Source organism: Protopterus annectens, chromosome 8.part0 (genome assembly GCF_019279795.1).
Source record: "Protopterus annectens isolate FY-2018-M chromosome 8.part0, PAN1.0, whole genome shotgun sequence".
NCBI lineage: Eukaryota > Metazoa > Chordata > Ceratodontiformes > Protopteridae > Protopterus > Protopterus annectens.
Window position 1 is genome coordinate 1,511,180,797 of NC_056741.1, and position 7,350 is coordinate 1,511,188,146.

The window sequence follows — 7,350 nt, forward strand, 5'->3', positions numbered from 1 at the left end:
ATAACTTAATTTTCTTTTGTGAGATTTTCTACATCAATAGTTGGGTAAACTGATTACATGCATTACAGATGAGGCATGTTTGCAAAAGAGTTTGACTGGACTGGCCATTTGGGCACAAGAAAATAATATGCTGACACAAAAACTAGGCATATGAGATTTGGGAGACAAACTGAAAGGTGAATACTTAATACAGCACACACCACACACTGAGTGAAGCTGTAGATTCATTTAAGGACCTGGGTATATGGGTAGATCCAGCTTTGAGGTTTTTCTAATCATGTCAACAAATTGGTTAATAGTTCTAGAACTATAGGTCGTATAAAAAGATAGTCTAGGAAATCAGAAATGATGAAGCCAGTGTTTGTTAGTTACATTAAACCTAAACTTGAGTATGGAATAACAATATGGAAATTTTATAAGAAAAGCATGAGCAAACTGGAAAGAATATAGTGGAAATATATCAAGGGCATTTAAGTTATTATGAAAGACTAAAATATCTGCACTTGTACAGTGTGTATTATAGCTATGTAAGAGTCTTATTCAGGTGTATAGGACATTTAGAGCAAGTACCTCTGGGAATTTTGGGTTATCAAAAAGTACTAGAGAATCATCAGACAATCTATGTAGAAGATTCTATAGGAATGAGAAGTGTATTAATTGTTTCTATGAGATGGTAGCTTATGCATACCACAGGCTACCAAATTACTTGAACGCAAGTACTAGTTTAGATATTTTTAAGAAAAGCTGAGCAACTACACATTGCCAGATAAACCACCTAATTGGTTTGACAATTTCCAAAGCAAGAAATAGTATAAACCATGCTTGTATTACTACGACTAAAACTGGTAGATTTGTTAATGTTAATGCAATACATACAATGACCACACAGGAAACATCCCTTTAGGTGGTCCCCTAAAAGGGTAGATTGTATCATTGGGCGTAAAGGGCAGTGTCCCCTTTTATAATGACTGAAAATGGATCCCAAATTCCTGCCTTTCCTGTAGGAAAACGAGCATCTGTCATGCAGCAGTGTATTCAACCTATCATCTGACTTGAGAATATTCCAATTATGTTGTACACTGTTGATTAATCTAGCAGTATTAGGTCCATAAGTAGTAACAAAGTGAATTGCCTAGTTGGTATTAATAGCTCTAGATTGATATTCAAGCAAGGGCTCACGCTGTATAGAATCAACCGCGTTCCTGGCATGTAACACATGTCCTAACTTGTAACCTCTCTTTAAGAATCAGGTGGTTAAGTCATCCCTGAATTTCTGATAAGAGCTGTCATCTGAACAAATGCGTTTGACTCTCATATATTGAGATTTAGGAATGTTCTTACAAATATGTGGCGGGTGATAGCTGGTGGCATGGAGGAATTAATTATATTGGGGGTACTTGCAGTAAACGTCAGATTTGAGAGTGTTGTCCAATTGTTTGGTAAATAATACATCAAGAAAAGTAGTCTGATCAAGATTGTAGTTAGCCGTAAAGTGAATTCCCCATTTTTTTTCATTAAGATAATTCACAAATTCTTGAAGGTAATCGGGATCCGACCTCCATACCAACCAGCAATCATCAAGATAACGCCTCCATATGTCCATGTCCTGTAGAAAAATGTGTGAACTGTCTTATAGTAGTTGCTCTTCAATGTAAGCCATGAATAAGTCGGCATATATGCCATACCTTTAATCTGTAGGTAATAAGAATCACAATAGAGAAAAAAGTTTTTCGTTAGTACATGTTCAGCTAAGCCAATTAATAAGGTGTTAATTACAGGGGGATAAAGTTCATTTCTAATTTAAGGCCTCAGTACCAGCCCAGTGTGGGATGTTGGTGTCCAGACTTGTAACATCTAAACTACATAATAACCGGTTCAAGCTGGGACTCAGAAATGATCTTCAAGAATTCAGTGGTATCCTGAATTCTAGAATGTACATACTTCAACAAAGGTTTTAGGTACTTAGTCAAAAACTGTGACAATGGTTCGGTCAGGGAACCACGACCTGAAACTATTGGCCTGCCCGGTGGATTTTGTAAATTTTTATGTATCTTGGGCAGGAAATGTATTGTGGAACAGGATCAGATAGACAGATGATGTAATGTTTTTTTTGGAAATAATGCCCTCTTGTTCAGCCAAAGCCAGAAACTCATCTAGTTGTTTCTTGAAGGTGGGTGTAGGATCAAAAGGTAAAGATGTATAGTGGTAAACATTAGAAAGTTGCCACAAAGCTTCAATATTATATTTCGCCCAGGCTTGAACCACCACTGCTCCACCTTTATCGGCAGATAGAATAACCAACTCATGGTTTAACGCAAGTTCTTTAATAAAATCAGATTGAATCTTTGATAGATTGTCAGGGCTAACATAATGTTCCCTAGAGAAAAAGTGAATATCTTTAAGAACACTTCTGAAACAACATGACGTTGGGTTTGGAAGGTGGATTTTTGATAATAGAATTCATCCTGGGAATCAGTAGAAACCTTATCATGGAAAAATAAATGTAAGTTAAGAAGTCTATAGAAAGATATAACATCTTTGGCAAAATCATCTTCAGCAACATAAAAACCAGGAATGAATGAATGATGGTCCTTTATTGAGTATTTCAATATGTGTAGGTGACGAGGGAAAAGAAGAAATATTTAAAACATTCATATTCGTTATTTCTGGGCAAACATGCGTAGTAGACCTTCCATATCGTATACCCCATTTGTGTTTCCTTCCTCCCCTCTTTTGTGTAGGTCTAAAGGGATGATGTTCCTTTTGGCTGTGGGTGAATCTGTGGTACCCTGCACATCTGATTCAATAGCAGAGGAAGAATCCTCAGCTGAAGTATCATTACCTGAGGTAGATTTTTTCAAAATAGAGCGTGGTCGCTTTTTTCTAGATACATATTTGGGTGACTGCTGAAGTCTAACCTGCTTGGCTGTGTTTTTAGAGAAAGGATCTCCACTAGTGTAATCCACTAAATCTCTATGGAATTTTGTCTTTCCTTTCTTTCAGTAATTCCTCATGTGTCATAAGCTCTTGGATAAGTTTATTAAAATTAGGAGAAAATTGGAGTCCCCCCCTCAAAAATTTTAATGGAATCAGCCATTTTAGTGATGATGTTCTCCTGTTCTACCTCAGATCTAGTTTGCCGCTGCAACAGATCGGAGGTCCTCTGGAGAGCTCGGGCCAGTTATTTACATTTATCTTATAAGTTCATAGGTTGGTACTAGGCTATCAGCCCTAGGGGCCTATACAAGCCTAGCCATAACAATTCCCACACTATTTACTTCCCTGGACCCCTGTCTAGCAGGGCGACTGACGTGATCCCCGGGGTGAATTTTCTTTCTCCCATCCAATCGTCTTCCTTTTTAGCCATATTTTGCTGATAGTTATTGTTAGATAAAAGAATTTATATTCATACTGTTTTTTGGGCAGTTTAGACTTAAAAATCTTTATTTAGAGTTTGTCATTTTCAGAGCGGTTGCTCTTAGGCATTTGGTCTTTTCTTTAGTTATTCCCTATCCATATATATATATATATATATATATATATATATATATATATATATATATATATATATATATATATATATATATATATATATATACTTATTAGTGTGAATTTAGATCTTTAATAGTGTGATTTAGTGCATTAGAGCTTTAGTGTAGTGGATAACGTCTTGTTGTTCTGTATATTACGTAAAAGTGAGTAAGTTGTTCAGGGATCTGGCAACTTAGACTATTTGGAATTTAGACTTGCAGTAATCTTTTCTTCTGTGGTGTTACTTTTTGTTATGATGTCTGACCATAAAGAAAAGCAGAAATCTGGCTTCAAGAAATGTAAATGTGGGCAGATGATATCCATTATGGACACCCATGGGAATTGTGTTTATTGTTTGGGGCCTGTTCACCTCCAGGAGGATTTCTCTATCTGCTATTCCTTCAGTCGTAGGGTTTTGCTGGAGAGACTAAGGAAACTGGTAGATAGAAGCTTATTGAAGCCAGATTTTCAAGTGTCCTTGGACAAGGCTGACCAGACCTCAAAGTCTTCCAAGTGGTCAAAGTCTTTTAAGGTGTCCTCGGAGCCCAAGTCATCTGCTCCAAGCTCTGCTGTTAAGGTGCGGTTGCCAGCTCCACAGTCTTCGGAGCCGTGCACCGAGTAAGTGTTTCGGAGCCAGTCCCTGGTCTTGAAGCCGGTCTCTGAAACCTTGGGGTCTCCTATCCTTCAGTCAGTGGCGTCTTCGATTCCTTCGACTCGTTCTTCGAGGACCCTATCTGATGTGGACTGGGTGGTGCAGAGGCTCCTCGAGAACCTGGCACTTGCTAAATTATCGGCCTCTGGACCTACAGCCATGCCACTTGCTGTGACTGCCCCTTCTCCTAGCTGAGTTGGGCATTCGGAGCTGGGGAGGAGGATCTGATAATTCTTGAGCCTTCGGAGCTGAGGGCTGTTTCAGTGCCCTCTGCTCCGTCAACCCTGACTTCTTCGGTTCTGTTGAAAACGTCTGGGAGCTGACATTGTCTAGTCGGCTCTGGGAGGAAGAGTCGAACCAGTATGTTGGTTCCAACCCTTCCCCTTGGGGCTTCGGAGCAGATGAGGTTGGCTCCATCCTCTGGCTCTTAGGAACCGGCGGCTTCCTCGGTTCGGAGCAGTGGTGCCTTCGATGAGGGTTATGTCTTCTAAGACACACACATCGTCAGGTTCCCCCCCCCCCCAAGATGCCGCATTCTGCCTGTACATCGCAGGTCCCTGTGAAGCTTCAAGACCCGGAGCCTCAGGTAACCGCATTGGGTGACCCTTGCTCTACTGAGACCTCACCAGAAGCCCCCACTGATGAGGTTCCCAGGAAGAGACTGTGTAAGAAGAGGCATTTAGATTCCCCACAGGAGTCTTTTGACATCAGAATAATCGGAAGGGTCCCTACGGTCCCCCTCGGAGGATATCTCCTTTGCTGATATCCTGGAAGTCCAGTAGCCCTACTGAGGTTGAGTTGGTGTTCCTGAAGGCGTTTGGGTCACTACCTTCCACCTCCTGGGTGAATCCGCCCTTCGAGCTGATGGATTTGGTTGCTATAAGGGCATGGGAGTCTCCTGATTCTGTGGAACTGGTCCCTCGGAGGCCCAACAAGTTTATCACTTCTCCCCAAGACAAGACGTTTCTCACTAAGGGAGTCCCGGTTGATGCCATGTTGGTGGCGGCAGCCACCAAGAAAGAGATGTCAGAAACCTCTTCTACTGTCCATCCTCTTAATAGGGATTCCAGGACGATGGACAGATACGGGAAACGCATCTTTAGTTTTGCGACCTTTGCTATGCAATCACTTAACTATTTGACTCATTTTACCCGTCTTCAAAGAGATCTCCTGAAAGAGCTTGGAGATACTCTGCAGGGTAATACAGTAGGTGCTGTCTCAGAGAAGGTGACAGCACAACTTAATACCCTTAACTCCATAGTGAGCTCGTCCATGCGGCTCATTTCCTATGGTGCCGATGGTTCGAGTCGGGCAGCGGGTTCAGCAATAGCTCTTAGGAGACGGTCCTGGATGTGCTTATGCTCCTTTGCAGAAACCTTCAAATCTTCCTTTATCAACACCCCATTCGATGGCTCTTCTCTTTTTGGGCCTAAAGTCAAGGAGACTCTCACTAGGTGTGAGCAAGAGGGAAAGACACTATCTGCTGGAAGAGTCTGTTTTTCCACCCCTACCAAACCATACCCCAAAGGGCAGAAAGGTGGGAAAATGTGGTTCCGAAAGTCCCAAGGAGCATTTCAGAACACACATAGTGAACCCCCTTCCAGGGGCAGAGAAGGGGGTAATAATGGAAGATACCACCCCAGCGGCAGAGGGGGTCCGCAGAACCAGGGCGACCTGGATAAGTTCTTTGGTAAGCCCTATCAGCGCTCCTGAAAAGAGGCCCGACTGTCCTGCTCTGGAGGCAGTTGGGGGTTGCTTGGCTTTGTATCCAGATGCCTGGCTAGGAATTACAAGATTCTTGGGTATAAAGCATAGTTACCAGAGGTTACATCATCTCATTCTTAAAAAACCCACCTGTGGGGAAAAAAATCCCAGATGTTGCACCCAGTCTCAGGGATCAGGCAGCCATAGAAATTCAGAGGCTGCAGGAAGAGAGTCATCCAGCCAGTCCCAGCAGACCAGATAGGATCCGGGACTTACTCCAGATTCTTTTTAGTTCCAAAGAAGACAGGGGACTGGAGGCCCATCTTGGATCTCAGCAGATACAACACATTTCTAAAGAAGGAGAAGTTCTGGATGGTCACGCTTCAGTCTATTCTCCCATTCCTCGGTGTCGGCGATTGGATGTGCTTGATAGATCTCAAGGATGCATACTACCATATCAAAATGGCCAGGCCATCCAGAGAGCATCTGCGTTTCCGGCTGGGAGCCAGTCACTACCAATTCTGAGCTCTGCCTTTTGGACTCACAACAGCCCCCATAGTGTTTACCAAATGCATGGCAGTGGTTACGGCTCACCTGAGGCATCTAGGATTCCGAGTGTTTCCGTATCTGGACGAATGTCTCCTTACCTCCACCTCCAGGCATCAACTAATTCTGTCCAGGGATCACGCACTCAATCTCTACTCTCAGGCATCACTATCAATTTCGAAAAGTCTGCGTTGTCGCCATCGCAGCGTATCTCCTTTATTGGAGCAGAACTAGACACCACCACCGCCACTGTAAGATTGCCCCTGGACAGAATAACCACTCTCCGAAACCAGGTCTCAGACATTTTTCAGAGAAGGAAAGTACCGGCCCTTCAAGTATTGAAGCTACTAGGCACCATGCCAGCTACACTCATAGCTGTTCCTCTGGGATGTATGCACATGAGGATTCTTCAGTGGTTACTATTCACCCAGTGGTCTTACCAACAACTTCCCATATCAACTCTTGCAAGAAGGATCTGCGCTGGTGGTTGACCAGCCAACAAGTTACAGTGGGTCGACCATTTGTTTCTCCCCTGCCATCAACCATGGTGACCACGGATACTTTTCTGATGGGGGGGGGGGGCTTTTTCAGGGAAGAATAGCCAAAGGCACCTGGTCGGAGATGGTCACAGTTGCACATCAGTGTTCTGGAGCTGAGAGTGGTGCTTTTGGCGTTGCAACACTTCCACGACTCTCTGACTCTGGGGACGATTGCGATGTAGACAGACAACATGTCAGTGGTCTGGTACATCAACAAACAAGGGGGAACCAAGTCTTATCCCCTGTGTCGAGAGGCCTTGAGAATTTGGCAGTGGGCTGTATACATTAGGCGCTTTCTGATAGCAACGTATATCCCGGGGAAATCCAATGTGATAGCGGACAAACTGCGCAGAGCCATCCTGTTACCGCACGAGTGGT

The 7,350-nt window shown here is 43.1% G+C and overlaps 1 protein-coding gene across 1 annotated transcript in view; it reads left to right on the forward strand.

The window, feature by feature from the left end:
• The window catches only part of ARHGAP32 (Rho GTPase activating protein 32), a 3,207,216-nt gene that overhangs the window by 1,128,040 nt on the left and 2,071,826 nt on the right, over nucleotides 1-7,350 (forward strand). The gene's annotated exons all lie outside the window — the stretch shown is intronic.